This window comes from Bos javanicus, chromosome 5 (genome assembly GCF_032452875.1).
Source record: "Bos javanicus breed banteng chromosome 5, ARS-OSU_banteng_1.0, whole genome shotgun sequence".
NCBI lineage: Eukaryota > Metazoa > Chordata > Mammalia > Artiodactyla > Bovidae > Bos > Bos javanicus.
The window spans coordinates 93,923,822-93,940,736 of record NC_083872.1 but is presented as its reverse complement, the minus strand read 5'-3'; the positions used below and the strand labels follow the sequence as shown (position 1 = coordinate 93,940,736).

General features: G+C 37.9%; 1 non-coding gene across 1 annotated transcript; it reads right to left on the bottom strand.

Annotated features, from left to right (window-relative positions):
- Window positions 1-16,492: 16,492 nt before the first annotated feature.
- Window positions 16,493-16,565, bottom strand: TRNAN-GUU (transfer RNA asparagine (anticodon GUU)). The gene has a single exon. It is a non-coding gene; the product is annotated as a tRNA-Asn (tRNA).
- Between the last annotated feature and the right edge of the window lie 350 nt (window positions 16,566-16,915).

Here is a 16,915-nt window from a genome sequence, read left to right as displayed (position 1 = left end):
GGGAAGACAAAGGGCTGCTAAAACAAGAGAATAATACATTGAAATGACCCTTTCTTGGGAAAATGAATTGCTAATAGTCTGTGATGACTGAAACAAAAGAAGAGTCCTACGGCTAGAAATCACTCAAGAACGGAGCCTTGATAACAGTCAGCTGCTGAGAGGTAGACAGTGTAAGAATTCCGGAGAGAGCAGTGAGAAAATACTGTAACAGGCTTGCAAAACCCACCTCCGAATCACACGAGTATATTAATGAGACAAGTTCAAACTAGTCTCACTCCCGCCTCTGAATCAAACTGTTAACACAATTTAACACACTTTCAAAGGGGCACCCCTAGGATGTGCTAATGAAGTCACTTTCTTCCCAGCATGAGTCAATGGTCTTTCCCCTCTTTGTTGAGCTCTCTTTGATCAGGCATACTGAAATACTCAAGTATCTTGTCAATCCTGGGAGGTGGTTCGTATGTTTTTCAAGCATATCTATGGGGAAACTGAGGCATAAAAGACCAAATCTAAAGTTCAAAAGTAGTACTTTATTAGCATTTGCATTGATTTGCTGTCCCAGCTTTTCCCTACTATTATTTAAATGTTGTGAAATTAATAAAAATTGCTCAGGAATTATGCCTTTCAAGTTTACAAATAATTTGCAAAAGAACGACAGTTGTGAATTGCTCTGTAGTTGTTAAACACTGAACAAATGTGTGTGTGTGTGCGCGTGTGCTCAGTCATGTCCAACTCTGCGATCCCATGAATTGTAGCCTACCAGTTTCCTCTGTTCATGGGATTATCCCAACAAGAATACTGGAGTGGGTATGAATCCCTTCCCCAGGGGAACTTCCCCACCCAGGGATCGAACCTGCATCTCTTGCATTGCAGGCATTTTCTTGCACTGCAGGGTGATTCTTTACCGCTGAGCCACATAATAAGTATTAACATTTTGGTTTCCAAAATTACATTGCAAATTGTTTGAACTGGACTTTGAAACAATTTAAAAAAATTTTTTTAAACTACAATGGGAATGGATACATTCTAGAAACCAATATTTAAAGCAACCCAACAATTAGTTGTTTTCAGTATAGTTTCAAAATTAAAGCAGTCTCTTAAAAGGCATCGCTCCATGCAGGTGTCTCCAAAGACAGAAACTACAAGTATTTTAGGCTAGGACAGTGGTCTGTACAGTGCAAAAGCATTTATTTTTCTATTCTTCAAACTGCACACATATGAAAGTATGAAAATATATTTTTATATGTATTACACATTTCCAAATAAAAAGAATTTTTCAAAAAACCTTGCTGCATAGCTGAAATCTTAAAATGAATTGAGTAGAAATAATGCATTTATCATTTGTAAAAGTTTCTTGCAGGATGTTTATAGAAGAATTGTCCATTATTCTATTTGACAACAGACCTATGACTTTTAGAGAAAAGCAAAAAAAAAGAGGACCTGTAAAAAATAAGAGTCCTTAAACTGAACTATATAATACACAGATAACTACCTGTAATTTTTTTTTATGAGCATCTAGATTTTGGTGGCAAAGATTTTAAAATTTCTTAATGCTCATATAAAACTTTGGGATTATCTGACAATGATTCATGGAATATTATTGTATATCTGACTTTGGCTGTTACCCATTACACTATGTTAACATATTTCAATAAGTAATCAATTTGGTTTCCAGTGCACTGATTTAATTCAGGTTTCATTATTTGCCTAGTATTTATTTTTTAGGCATGTTGTCCATCTTAGTCTAGGACTGCCCTTTTTGCATTAGCCATTTTAGGATAAAATACTTAATAAGATTTGCATTTAAAAAATGAACTAGAGAAACTGGACCCCCTCCAGCCAGAACAAGTAATTATGTCATTTGTATTGCAAAGCAGGAGTGGCTATAAAGCAATGGTATACTTTTTTAAAGATTGATAACCTTAAGCAGTATTATATTACACACAAAATGGCAGGTCTGACAGAGGAACTAAACGTGGGCAGAGTACAAAATCCTGAAAACTGTAGAGTGTTGAAAAGTTCTTGCTTTCTCTTTCAATGAGCTATGCGATTAAAAGTAATTATTTACAGTTTCCATCTTTATTATATCTTTGTGTCACACGTTGGGTTTTCCTTGAGTGAATCCTGGTGGGTAGCAAAGAGTGCCACATTGTATACCAGTGAATGATTTCAAATTCCATGTCCTAATATTCAGAGGTCCAACTTAGATCGTATCGATAACGAAGTGGCCAAATAATCCTGAACAGGTTTAGCTGCCTTATGATCACTGTGAAGCCATTCAGTCTGCCAAGCTGAAATGTCTCATTGTTGATTAGGACTCTGAAAACTGGAAATACTATTGACATTACTACCACTGGAAAAGGAAATGGCAACCCACTCCAGTATTCTTGCCTGGAGAATCCCATGGACAGAGGAGCCTGGCAGGCTACAGTCCATGTGGTCCCAAGAGTCGGACATTACTTAGCGACTAAAGCCCACCACCAAAGTGGGCTTTCCTGGTGGCTCAGACTGCAAAGACTCTGCCTGCTAATGCGGGAGATCCAGGTTTCATCCTTGGGTCAGAAAGATCCCCTGGAGAAGGGAATGGCATTCCACTCCAGTATTCTTGCCTGGAGAATCCCATGGACAGAGGAGCCTGGTAGGCTACAGTCCATGGGGTCACAAAGAGTCAGACATGACTGAGTGACTAATGCATATACTACTGCTAAGAAGAATACAATATGCCTCTATTGAGCATTTCATATTCAACACTTTGCTCCAAGTGCTATGTTAAGTACTTTACATACATTATCTCATTAATCCTCCCTAAAACCTTGCAAGGTTGTATTATTATTAGAAGAGATGAGGACTCTATTTATGAAGGTTACCTAATAATCCCAGGACCACCGGCTATTATAGCCATAGAACAAAACAACCAGCTATTTGAATCTAGTCTAGTTTAACTCCAGAGCTGATGTTTTTAATCACTATGACATATTTCTATAAACTAAAAATCTTCTAAAAAATATCCCTAAGATATTTTCCTAACAGAAGCAGCTGCTACTATGTTCCAGTGAACAACCAGACATTAAAATGTTGCGGCACTGAACTGAGACCTTTTCAGCTACAAGTGGTCCCCTCGTAGTTTTAGGAAGGAAGGTTTTATGATAAGATGTGCCTAAATGATCAATCATGGTTTTTCTGCAGGAAAAAAGGGTACATGGTTTGCTGATTTGTAGGCACTGGTCAACTAGGTATTTCTTAAATTTTGTAAAACTGTTCTAAATCTTACCCTCACAGGGTTCACAGAAAGGGACACAAAAAGAAATGCAAGGCAAATGGGAAAAGCAGTCTCATAAGAAAATCAGAATTCCACAGAGGCAACTAGCCAGTGTGATATGAACCAAGAATGCTGACAGGGAAAGATCTTCTGCTCTTCTCATGGGCTCAGGAAACCCATTTAGGGAGTTGTTAAAAACTGAGAGAGGCAATTTAGAGATAGCTACATCCTCTTAGACTTCAAAGAGGAGGAAACATATTTAGGGGCATTTCTGATATAAAAAGCCATTATAATTTTGAAGCTTTTCTTTCCTTATTCTTCTCAATTGAAGACTCTAATGTTTGTAATTGAATTCTATGTTTAATTGCTCAATATTTCAATCAACAGTCTACTTTAAACAGCCAATCAAACACATTTTCTGGTTTATATATTCTTTATACATATCAGTGCATATGTATGTATATGTGTTTGTATTATAATTGAAGCTAAGCATTTTCTAGTTAATTATGCAATATGATATATTAGTTTTCCAGAGCTGCAATAACAAAGGACAGCAAAATGGATGGCTCAAACAATAGAAATGTACAGTCTCACAGGTCTGAAGGCCACAAATCCAAGGGAAGGAATGGGAGTTTGGGATCAGCAGATGCAAACTGATACATATAGGATGGATAAACAGCAAAGACCCACTGTATAGCACAAAGAACTATGACAAACCATAATGGAAAAGAATATGGAAATGAATATATATTTGTATAACTGAGTCACTTTGCTATACAGAAGAAATTAACACACTGAAAATCAAGTTCCAGGTGGTGGTAGTGATAAAGAACTTGCCTGCCAATACACGAGACATAAGAGATGCAGATACTATACTGGGTTGGGAAGATCCTCTGGAAGAAGGCATGGCAACTCACGCCAGTATTCTTACCTGGAGAATCCCAGGGACAAAGGAGTCTGGTGGGCTACAGTCCATTAGGGTCACAAAAAGTCTGACACGACTGAAGTGACTTACCCCGCAAATAGAGTATACTTCAATAAAAATAAGAAAAAAAGTTTGATCCCTTCTGAGACCTATGAAGAAAAATCTGTTTGGTGCCTCTCCTCTCTTCTGGTGCTTTGCCAGCTCTTGTTGATGTTCTTTGGCTTGCAGAAGTATCAGCTCAATCTCTGCCTTCATCTTCACATGACTTTCTCACTGTGTGCATGTTTATCTCCAAATTATTCCCTTTTATAGGAACACTTGTCACATGCGTGAGGGGCCCACCCTCCTGAAATAACATCTGCAATGACACTGTTTCCAAATAAGGTAGGGCTTCCCAGGTGGCTCAAGTTGTAAAGAATCCGCTTGTCATTTCAGGAGACAAATGCAGGAAACACGGGTTTCGATTCCTGGGTCAGGAAGATACACTAGAGAAGAAAATGGCAACCCACTCCAGTATTCTTGCCTGGAAAATCCCATGGACAGAAGAACCTGGCAGGCTACAAAGTTCATGGGGTCACAGAGTCAGACACAATTAAGTGACTGAGCATGCATACATTAATATTTCATCTAGAAACTGATTTTTTCTAATATTCAAATTAAATTGCTAAGATTTTTAAAGTTGGGACTCCATAGTTCATGTCCTGTATATAGAAAATTCTGGAAGCGTACAAGAACAATATATTCAATAATTCAATATTTAAATAGCGATAATTTAATCTCCCTTCAATTCTTCTCTTTCTAATGATACTGAGATAACAAGAGATTTGTACAAAGCTCTCTACTTCACTCTCTCAATTTATCCTCATCATAACCCTCAAAAGTAGGTACGGTTATTTTCATTGTAAAGATGAGAAAAGGACAAAGATGTCAAATAAGTTGACCGAGGTCATGCAGATAAGTTACATAGGTAGGAATCAGATAGGTCTATTTGACCCTAAAGTCCTTTGTTTCTCAACAATTACTAAGCTGTCTCACAAACTTGATTTTTGATATCACAAAATAACCTGTACAGATGTAGAGGAAGAGATCAGGGATAAATCATTTTAGATATAATTTTCCTATTGGAAAAAAACACCCCATGTGAGTAAAAAAGTTGTGTAAAGAAGAATTCAAGGCAGCAAAGTTGATTCATTGATACAATTTGTAGTTAATATTAAAAAATGGTCAGTAAATTTAAATAGACAAGGAGGAAAGACTAGGGAGATTTGAGAACCAGGAAAAGTTAGTGTCAGATGTCTCACATTAGGAAAAGATGAAGGAAGAGAGTATTTATTGGACTAAAATTCTATACTTGATACAGATCTTACGAATATTTGTATCATCTGGGCCAAGGCTGCAGTAAATGATTACTGTTGCTGCTACTGCTAAGTCGCTTCAGTTGTGTCCAACTCTGTGCAACCCCATAGATGGCAGCCCACCAGGCTCCTTCATCCCTGGGATTCTCCAGGCAAGAACACTGGAGTGGGTTGTCATTTCCTTCTCCAATGCATGAAAGTGAAAAGTGAAAGTGAAGTAGTTCAGTCCTATCTGACTTTTAGCAACCCATGGTCTGCAATGATTACTAAGTAGGTATAAATATGGTGGAATGAAAATTTTGATATTGGCTACAGGAAGGCATTTGTCCACAGAATTTTAAAGACAATAATTAGATGTAAGTGTATCAAGCATACATAGTCCATAATAATCTATCATATTGGTTTGAAAAATGGATCCATACAAAGAAAATAGAAGTCAACATTGATTAAATACCTTCTATGTTTCAGGGACTGTTTTAAAGTGTTTATAGAAAACATTGCCTTTTTTTCCCTCCACAAATTTATAATGTGGGTACTACTTAAATTTATTTTATTTTATATTGGAGTGTAATTGATTAACAATGTTGTATTAGTTTTAGCTACATAGAAAAGTGATTCGGTTATACATATACATGTATTTATTCTTTTCCAAGTGGGTATTATTTTGATCTCCATTTTATAAATGAGGAAAGGGAAGTTTAGAAGCTATAGAGTAAAAGGTCCACTGAATTTTCAGAGCAATGTCATTCCTGATTTTTTAAGGTAACATTGGTTTGTAGTATTATGTGTTTATGTGTATAGTATATTTTGACTTCTGTATACACTACAGTGTGCTTACCACCAAGTTTCATTTTTATCAATCACTATACAACTGACCCACTTTGACCTCTCCCAGCCCTCTTCTACTCTGATAACCACTACTCTATTCTCTGTATCTATGCTTTTGCTTTTGTTTTGTTCATTTATTATTAATTTTATATTCTACATATGAAAGAGATCATATGGTATTTATCTTTCTCTGTCTGACATTTCATTTAACATAATACCCTCAAGTCCATTCATGTTGTTGCAAATAGCAACAATTCATCTTTTTATGACTGAGTAGTATTCCACTGCATATATATAGCTCATCTTCTTTTTTTTTTTTAATTTAATTTTATTTTTAAACTTTACAATATTGTATTAGTTTTGCCAAATCCATCAATGGGCAGGTAGGTTGTTTTCATATCTCAGCTATTGTGAATAATGCAGTGAACACAGGGATACACATAATCTTTTCAAATTAACTTCAGGTAAATATCCAGAAGTAGGATAGCTGGAACATATGGTAGTCATTGATATTACCAAAGAGGAAGAAATGATATAAGAAAGAATTTAATTTAACTTTTTTTCACCCATTGCAGCACATGGTAGGTACTTAATATTGGATAAAGTGAACTGAAATTTTAAGTTAAAGTACATTAAGGATTGTGTCTATGGGAATGCTGAATAGCATGGGGGAGTTCTCAGAGGATAAAGCAGATGATGCTACAGAATGAAAAGAAACAGCAGAATCAAAAAGCCTCATCATGTGAATAATATAGTCTATTAAAGAAAATGGATAAATGAGATAACTGTGTAAGAAGAAAAACATTTCATTGTCTATTGTCATGTCTCATCAGATCTTAAAAATTCCAGAAACAGGTATAAGAAAGTTAAGTTTCTAATGATCATGAAACTCATGGAAAACTTTTCTTATCCATGAAGTTTATATATTTTGCAATTGTCTATTTTCAAAAAATTCAAATATGAACTATATTGTTAATATTGTATAACCATAAAAATTTTTAGGAGTAAGTTATTAAAACAGAATAGGTGATGAGTAAATAAGTATAGTGTGAGTGTTTAGAGTTATACTGAGTTATTAAATGTTTTTATTTGCTTGATACTAAAATACATAAATAGAGCACGGGCGGCGATGCTGAAGCTGAAACTCCAGTACTTTGGCCACCTCATGCGAAGAGTTGACTCATTGGAAAAGACTCTGATGCTGGGAGGGATGGGGGCAGGAGGAGAAGGGGACGACAGAGGGTGAGATGGCTGGATGGCATCACTGACTCGATGGATGTGAGTCTGAGTGAACTCCGGGAGTTGGTGAGGGACAGGGAGGCCTGGCGTGCTGCAATTCATAGGGTCGCAAAGAGTCGGACACGACTGAGCGACTCAACTGAACTGAACTGAAAATACATAGATAACTGCTTCTAATATTCAGGCAAGTTAAAATGTATGGGCAGCTGTTCATGTTACATTTAAAATATAAATATATATATATTTCACATTTATTGACTTTCTATTCTGTACCAGATATTGTGCCAGGCTCCAGGATGTCTCCCTATTTTTAAAATTAAAAAAAATTTTTAAACCTTCTAGTTAATAGTTTCTTCAACTTTAGAAACCTAGAAACACTTAGCTTCACTATTGTTCCCAACTGGAGAATTTTGATATCCACTTCCTTTAGGTGAATATAAAATTTTGTCAACTATTTTCTGAATGTTAGATGAAGTTTCCTACAGGTTCCAAGCATTATTCACTGTGTGTATCATTAAATCTTAGAGGCTGAATAAAATATATATTCACCCTCTATTTTGAGAAAATTGTTAGTATACCTTTAAACCTTAGTACCAATCCAAAGATTAGCTATATTATTAGGTTGCAAAAAAGTTCTAAGGGCTGAAGCCACAGCCTCACAGACAATGAACCTAACTCACACTGATTTAAAAGGTAGATGAGATTATTTGATGATTAATTTACCTAAGAACATCAGTAGTTATTTCTGTAATAAATGCCTTTTTCAATCACTATTGTCTTAGCAGAGGCAGAGAGTCCAGGAATAACATTAATCTAATTGAGTCTTTTGGAAATACTCATAATTAACACATGAACTTAGTCACCTCCTCTGCATACACCTTGATCTACATCTCTAATTCATAAGTAGTGATACCAGACTTTCAGTTTTTTCAAAATGGAAACCTTCAAGCTATTCTCGAGTCATCTCCTTCTCCACAGCCAATGAAAAGTGAGTCTGTCAATTTAGCTTCTGAAAACTGATGACTTCCTTTCCTTCTCCACTTCTTCCTTAATTTAAATGCTCACCTCTTAACCTGGACTAATTCAGAGTCACTACCCGGCCTTCCTGGCTCTGGTCCACTCTGCCCTTCCAGTCAGCCTTCAGTGAACTCAAGTTAGAAACCTGACTGGTCATTCCCTACATAAAAGCCTTTTAAGTGCTATCCCAAAAATCTAAACAATTCTAAAGAATCTAAACCATTCTTTTTTTATGGAATTCACATGGACAGACCTGTGGTCTTTTCAGATCCAGGCATTCATAAAAGACATGACATTGGTATTACTAAATATTTTTGCTACAAATTTCTTACTAATGCACATTTATTAAATATTTACAGTTGCTCCAACAACAGTTTTAATTCCTTTCTAACTATATACATATTAATATATATCATATATTATATGTATTATATACACATACATTACATATATGTGTATATATTTATATTTTATTTTGTTTGGAAAAGCTTGGTAGGATGCTTTAAATCTCAGTAGTAATCTAAAGATGGCCATCTTATTCGATTGCAAAATATGTGGCCTAAATACCCTAGTTTATAATTCAGCAAAGTGCTTGGAGGAGGCCCAGTAGGAATGATGAATGGTAAAGATGGGATTATTACTCAAGTCTCATTTGTGACAGTTGACTTCCGTGGTATTTATCTTACATTTTTCTTTTTGGCTGTGTGTGTGAGTGTAATACACTTTATATATTAGCATTGGTCCATCTGTTATTATATTGGCAGCTGGAGATTTCCATTGATTAGTTTCTCTCTATTTGCTTTTTCTTTTTCTAAACCTTCATGCTGTAATGCAGAAGATTTATTTTCAATGATTTATTAAAATGTAATTCTAAGGTGACTCCTTATCAAGGAAGTAATCTGCAGGCTATCTTTGTTTAAACTTGCAACCTGCTTTGTCAAGGAAAACTGCCTATGAAATTTTCATTATAATAGACAGCTTTTCATAATGAATGAAAAACAGCTATTATGATTGAAAACAAATTGCTCTGAAACATAGTCTTTGAAACAATGTGCTGCTTAATTGTATTTTGGTGGGGTGGGGGGAGCAAAGGCAATTCTATTTAATTGGTTACATTTTTCAGTTCTATAAATTAATTTGCACTACCCAATATCACTTAATTTTTCCCTAGGAAAGCTTTTGCTTGCCCTAGCAATATTATAACTGCTAATTCAATTACACTGAAATTGTTTAATAGAAAATATAATTGCTTATTCATACAGAATACCCATTAAAGAAGTGCAAAAGCATGAACCCAAGGGTTACTGCATATTAATACTTTGGGAATAAAGATGGGGATGTTGTACAGAGAAGGTGCTGGCTGATCTTTAATTGTTCATCACCTGCCTCCAAAATAATATGAATGGACCCAAACTAAATGACCACTCATTACAAGTTTCAATTTAGGAGCTTGGCTGGGGTCAGCAGATTGCTTATGCTGATCGCAATGATTTGAAGTTGTGATTACCATAAGCAATTTAAATTTTATTGATCTCTCCTTCTGAAAGTTGTAATTGAGCATAGATGTTGGACCCAGAGCTCTCCAAACTAAATTGTACTCTGAAGCCCTTGCTAGATTCCTGCAAGAATCAATAAGCAGTCAGTCACATTAACAATGAAATAGGTCCATTAACATACGGTGCTATTGGTGAAACTTTATTTAGGAAGGGTGTTAGTTCACTTCATTGTTTTATCAATGAATCTTGGCTGTACAAGGAAAAGTATTGCTTTAATATGTGTAATAAGCTGGTATGAAAATGAAATTATATATTATAAATATATGGAATATGACTAGGTAGGCAGTTGAGTCCTTCTATTAGAGTCATCATGAATCATATCATCATTTTACTGTAAACAGAGGTTTCATATGACTGGAATTGCAGCTTGCCTGCTGCAGTGCTTTGCAGTAATTTGGAATTTTGATTCCTCTTTATTAGATACAAGGTCTCCCTCCATCAAGGTTAAGTACATCTTGAAGTCTCCATGTTCAGTGGTAAGCAGCGGCTTGTTGAAGGGAGCTACATGACATATCCTGCTGGCCCAGAGAGAAGAAAGCTGGAATTCAAACAGAAATCTAAGTGGTTCCAAAGCCATTTGGGACAGTATTGTATACCCAGAGCATGACTAAGTTTTTGTAACAACTCTGGCCTACCCATTATTATAAATTATAAAATGGTTAAAACTATGTGTCTATTAAAACTTCATGACGTGCATGGATGCTCAGTCACTCAGTTGTTCCAACTCTGTGACCCCATGGACTGTAGCCAGTGAGGCTCCTCTGTCCATGGGATTTTCCAGGCAAAACTACTGGAGTGGGTTGCTGTTTTCTCTAGGGGATCTTCCCTACCCAGGGATCGAACCTGCATCTCCATGTCTCCTGCATTGACAGGTAGATTCTTTACCACTGGGCCACCTGGGAAGCCCAAAATTTCAAGACAATTTTTCACAAATTAATCAGTTCCTATTTGTCTTTTCTACTCACTTCCTAAACAAATAAAGGGTAGTAAACTCTTGAGGATTCCCAACCTCCTACAAATTTTAAATCTCAAGATGTGTGAAGATAACACCATCATCTAAGAAACTTTCTGCTGATCCCATGATTTGGGGGTGTTGGGATTGCCTGCCCCTCTAATTTGGCACAATGTGATACAGGAGGAAGGAAGTGGAATTAAAACCTTTCTGTCTGATTTTTATTAGTTAAGATTTATTTAACCTTGGAATATAGAACCAAGTTTTATTTTTGGATTTTCCTAAGGAATGGTGGAGAAGTGGTGGAGAAAAAGTGGGAAGAGAATGCCAAGAGCTATGGAGTTAAGGTGCAGAATCTTATCTGACTTAGAATGGGGCGCAGGTTTTTGCTAGAATATCTCAAAAGATTCTGGAACTCAGCTTCTCAACTACATCTTTAGCCCTCGGGATGTTGATGATATACATAAAGCCAAAAGGAAAGTTTACTTTGAATGTGGCCTTGGGTCATGTCTTTCCTACGGGGAAATTCTACAGGGGGGCTTTGCTTAAACAATCTAAAACAGGACTAATTATTCACATGGGGCTTTGGAAGAGGCATGTTTTATGAATCTGAATGCTACAGCTTTTAACCACTTGTGTTGTAGAAACCAAAGGCTAAGTGTGTTAGTCACGTCCGATTCTTTGTGACCCCATGGACTGTAGCCCGCCAGGCTCCTCTGTCCAGGGGATTTCCCAAGCAAGAATATTGACGTAGGTAGCCGTTTCCTTCTCCAGGGGATCTTCCCAAGCCTGGTATTAAACCTGGGTCTCCTGCCTTGCAGGCAGATTCTTCACCATCTGAGCCACCAGGGAAGACCCAAAGAAACTGGACATGTTACTAAATCTCTCTAGACCTCAGTTTCCTCAGTGGATGAAGATAGTAACAGAAGACGTTTCGTGTGTAAGATTGATGTCAGGATTAAGGAGATAGTCCATGTAAAGAATTTAACATAGTGCCTGGTATAGAGGGGTTCTCAATAAAGATTAGTTGTTAGTAGGATGACATGTTAATACATCTGGGTTGCCTGATTTCTTACAGCCTTGGTTTCTTACAGTGTCCCCTTACAATGGTTTGGATGAAAGAGTAAATGTCCACTTGAGCTAGTTTTATTCAATCAGCGTTAAGTGTCAGTTGCTCAGTCAGGTCTCACTGTGACCTCATGGACTGTGGCTTGCCAGGCTCCTCTGTCTATGGGATTTCACAGGTAAAATTACTGAAGTGGGTTGCCATTTCCTTCAGGGAATCTTCCTGACCCAGGGATTGAACCCATTTCTCCTTGATAAAATGTTGAGTAAAAAGCCCGGCATAGTAATTTTATGCTGAAGAAATCAGAAATTGAGAGAACTGTAGGAGCCATGCAGGAGACCTGGGTTCGATCCTTGGGTTGGGAATCCCCTAGAGAAGGGAAAGGCTACCCACTCCAGTATTCTGGCCTGGAGAATTCCATGGACTGTATAGTCCATGGGGTCGCAAAGAGTTGGACACGACTGAGCAACTTTCACTTTCACTAGGAGCCATATGGTTGGTTGGAGGATCAGAGTTCATGGAGGGCAAGGTGAGAGAGCTATCCTGAACACAGACGATCTAGAGTCAAAGGGAAGTTGCTAAACATTTTGTCTCATATACTCTACCTTCCTTTTAAGAGCTCTCTCCCCACTTTGAATGGTCTCTATTACTGCTGGGCACTCTCTTCCTGAGTGTGCCAGTTCCACACTGCTTGAGACTGCCTTGTGCTTCCCATGATGGGGTGTAATTCAGGTCAACTTTTTTGGAGCAATGCTTCATGTTCTGGGTGCTGTGCTTTTTGTTGTGAATCACCTTCAGTTTAATCACTTCTAGTCACCATTCTCTAACCTCCATCGTTGGTAAGTAATCTCATATCCACTTTCAGATTAAATTGCAATGGATTTTTAAAAAATACGTCTTTCTTGAGTGGGTAATTAAATGAATGCACACATGTGAGGCTTTTGTGTTTGAATAGGTCTGATGATGCAGTCTTTTAATAAACCACTTGGAAAAGGTAACTTTTAGGATCTATCTCAGGCTGATAATGGATATAGTATAAAACGAGAAGCTTTCTGGGGTGTCTCTTAAATCATATGGAGATTGATGATTCTTTTACCTACCTGCACAGTGGAAGAGATTTGAGAGAATATTCAGAGGAAGATGATGTAGGATAAATGGGTGGGATGTTGAATAATTAAGTAATAGTGAAATAAAATAAAAGTGATAAAATAACAGAGGGGAGTGAAATTTGCTTTAGGGGCAACTGAAACTAAGAGTATATGAGTTATTTCAATGATTAGCCTGCATTTTGGGGGGGCTTCCCTGCTGGCTCAGATGGTAAAGAACCTGCCTGCAATGCAAGAGACCTGGTTTTGATCCCTGGGTTGGGAAGATCTCCTGGAGAAGGGAATGGCAATCCACTCCACGATTCTTGCCAGGGAAATCCCATGGACAGAGGAGGCTGGTGGGCTATAGTCCATGGGGTTGCAAAAAGCTGGACATGACTGAGCACACATGTGCCTGCTCCCACGCTTATACCCACTTTATAGATGAAGCTTATAATAGTTAAGTAAGAATTGATACTTTTGAACTGTGGTGTTGGAGAAGACTCTTGAGAGTCCCTTGGACTGCAAGGAGATCCAACCAGTCCATTCTGAAGGAGATCAGCCCTGGGATTTCTTTGGAAGGAATGATGCTAAAGCTGAAACTCCAGTACTTTGGCCACCTCATGCGAAGAGTTGACTCATTGGAAAAGACTCTGATGCTGGGAGGGATTGGGGGTAGGAGGAGAAGGGGACGACAGAGGATGAGATGGCGGGATGGCATCACTGACTCGATGGACGTGAGTCTGAGTGAACTCCTGGAGTTGGTGATGGACAGGGAGGCCTGGCGTGCTGTGATTCATGGGGTCGCAAAGAGTCAGACACGACTGAGCGACTGAACTGAACTGAACTGAACTTGCTCACGGTCCCATAGTCAGTGATGAAATAAGCATTCACCAGGCTGCATGGAATTCTCCAGAGAGGAGTACTGGAGTGGGTTGCCATTTCTTTCTCCAGGGGATCTTCCCAACCCAGGGATCAAACCTGGGTCTCCTGCATTGCAGGCAGATTGTTTACCATCTGACTCATCAGGGAAATCCAATATATGTGATGTAATTAAAGAAACAATTGGATAACCTTAAAAATGAAGACAAGAATTCTCAAAGAGAAAGTCCGTTTGATTTCCATTTGACTTCCTTCTCTGAGTTCGTGCCTCATTTTCTCCCATGCACGTGTTTACCTGATACAGCAGTGCTGTGTGTTCCACAGACCTGGAAAAAGCAAATAAGAAATACTATACTCATGTATCATCATTGCCTCTTATCAGAGAATTGTCTGTGTGACCAACCTGGCCTCCAGATGTACCCTAACCATGAAACTAGAAGCCTTCCTTGGTGAAAGTGAAAGTGTTATTCCCTCAGTCATGTCCAATTCTTTGTGACCCCATGGACAGTAACCCATCAGACTCCTCTGTCCATGGAATTCCCCAGGCAAGAATACTGGAGTGGGTTGCCATTCCCTTCTCCAGGGGATCTTCCCAACTCAGGGCCCTATTGAACCCAGGTCTCCTGCATTGCAGGCAGATTCTTCACCAACTGAGCCACTAGGGAAGCCAGGAGCCTTCCTTATTGGACTTGAATTTCAATAACAGCAAAGTGAAGTGTGGTGACATGATGTGTGCTTGGACAAGGAATAAAAGCTCCACTGACCACTAGGAGATTGTTTTGTTTTTTAAAGTGGGATGCTTTGAACTCAAAAACTATGAAAAGCAAAGTGAAGAGATGAAGCTGTTTCTCTATTCATTTTATTCTGAAGAAAATGCAATTGACAGGAAAGAATGATAAACCAGATTCAACTCTATGCCCATCTTATATTTTAAGATCTAAATATAACTGATTAACATTTACGTGAATTGGATAGAGCTCTTAGTCCGTAAAGTGTGATAGGTAGGCTTGGTTACCCCAAATTTTACATCTCTTACCCCTTCAACCTGAGTTCTTTCCACTTTTCTTTTTCATACCCTTTGGTTTGTATGTGTTCTCAGTTTTTTAACTATTTAGGTCTCTCTGGCTGTAAGGGTGAAAATTCATTTTAATGGAAATATTTGTGTATATTTGAAAACTGAATTGCATCTATGCTTATGAACGATAAGTTAGGAGTATGGGCTTCTCAGATGGCACTAGTGGTAAAATCCACGTGCCAGTGCAGGAGACGTGGGTTCAGTCCCTGGGTCGGGAAGATCTCCTGGAGGAGGGAATGGCAACCCACGCCAGTATTCCTGCCTGGAAAATTCCATGGAAAGAGGAGCCTGGTGGGTTCCATGGAGTCAAAAAGAGCTGGACACGACTAAGCATCTGAGCACACACATCTGAGTACATGGGATTGACAGATATACACTATATATAAAATAGAGAAACATAAAGGACTTACTGTATAGCATAAGAAACCATATTCAATATCTTGTAATAACCTATAATGAAAAAGAATCTGAGAAAAGTTATATATATATATATATGTGTGTGTATGTATGTATATATGTATGTGTGTATGTATAATGTATATATGGGCTTTACAAGAGGCACAGTGGTAAAGAGAATATGTCTGCCAATGCAGAAGACACAGGAGATGCGGGTTTGATGCCTTGATCAGGCAGTTCTCCTGGAGGAGGAAATGGCAACCAACTCCAGTTTTCTTGCCTGAGAAAAACTCCATGTACAGAGGAGCTTGAAGGGCTACAGTCCATGGGGTCACAGGGGGTCAAACATAACTGAGCTACTGAGCAGGTGTATGTATATACATAACTGAATCACTTTTCTGTACACCTGAAACGTAACTATAATTCAATAAAATTTAAAAGAAAAAGAAAAAAAGAATGATTAATTTGCATAATACACTGATTGCTACAGTTATTACATTTCTTAAAGACATGTAACATTTCTGATTTCTGCTCACAAGTGTTGGCCAGAAGTCAACAGGGCCACACTGAACCTCAAAGGAAGCTGTCAAATTTTGTGCTCTGGAAAAAAAAAAAAATAGACATATGAATGGCGCATGATCTTTGCCCCACTACTCCTCTCACAGAACCCTGATATCTGTAAATAGCTGTCTAGATTAAGCATAATGAGTATGAAGAAAAATGAAGGATTCTGCTGTATATGAAAGGGAAAGTAGCTTAGTTAGGTCCGACTGTTTGCGACCCCATAAACTGTATAGTCCATGGAATTCTCCAGGCCAGAATACAGGAGTGGGTAGCCTTTCCCTTCTCCAGGGGATCTTCCCAACCCAGGGATCGAACCTGGGTCTTCTGCATAACAGGCAGATTCTTTACCAGCTGAGCCACAGGGAAGCCCAAGAGGAAAGGCTTCTCTGCTGTAAATAATTAAACTTAAATCTTTTTTCCAGTTCTATTGAGATATAATTGACATACAGCACTGTATAAGGTGAAATATATAGCATAATGATTTGACTTATAATTGGACTTAGACACTTTTGAGAATGTCACTATTGAAACTTGACTAACACTGCTTACTTTTGTCATCAAGTCTTAAATTCATAAACCTTGATTTTTTTCCCCTAAACTTTGATTTAAGATTGGTTTTGACACCACACTGAAGAAGAAAAGGTTGCTATTTTGAGATCATTAGATATGAGCCAATTGAACATAAGAAGAATGAGTCTTCTAGGAGAGTTAAACAC